General features: G+C 37.6%; 1 protein-coding gene across 1 annotated transcript in view; it reads left to right on the top strand.

The window, feature by feature from the left end:
* LOC119589479 overlaps positions 1-812 on the top strand; it is a 24491-nt gene that overhangs the window by 10434 nt on the left and 13245 nt on the right.

The following is an 812-nucleotide window of genomic DNA, read 5'->3' on the forward strand; positions in this document are numbered from 1 at the left end:
GGACATTAGACAAAGTAATAATGGATTGATATACGAGGGGGAATTTGTGACGAACTCGTACTCAAAAATAAGTAAAATCCTTCTTCGGGGGCTTAGACAAAGCAAGTACAGCTGCCACGTTACCCAAAAATTGCAACATCATGGTGGCGGGTCCCCAAGTGACCTCCGGACGCTTATGTTGCACCCGGGGGCTAAACCTTCCACTCTGGGGAAGGTGAATGATGAGAAAATGATTGTAGATGACACTGAAGGAAGGGTTTATGTGTTTTTTGTTGTGGACCATAGGCTGGATAACCGAGTAACGTATTAATGCGTTTGATTGCTTCTTTGGTGTGGAGAATATTTATTTTTAAGTACAAAAGTGTATAATCATATGCTTAACGATATTTATAAGAGTAATAGACTTTGAAACTGCCAAAGATTTTATTTTTTTTCTTCATTATGTGTCTTGTTTCTATTTTTTCGATCTGTTTATTTATTTTGAAGCCTATCAGTGCATATACTCACGAAATATGTATTATATCAAAAAAAGGATTAGCGCTTTGTCTGCAAGCGCACAGGATGTTCACCTTGTGATTCTGCAAGCTGCAGTACATGCAGAGGAGACGTAGCAACGTGATTTTGCAGTTCCAACAATCACAAAATAAATGTGAATACCTGCGGATGTGAACATATACGTAAAGAGAAAAAGAAATGGAGAAAAAAGAGTCACTGAAAAAACGCGATTCATTTTTTTCCTTGGACAATACTTATACACAAACATCTATCAAAGAATAGAACTGACATGTTTATTCACTCCAAGAAGCACGGGA

This window comes from Penaeus monodon, chromosome 25 (genome assembly GCF_015228065.2).
Source record: "Penaeus monodon isolate SGIC_2016 chromosome 25, NSTDA_Pmon_1, whole genome shotgun sequence".
Classification (NCBI taxonomy): domain Eukaryota; kingdom Metazoa; phylum Arthropoda; class Malacostraca; order Decapoda; family Penaeidae; genus Penaeus; species Penaeus monodon.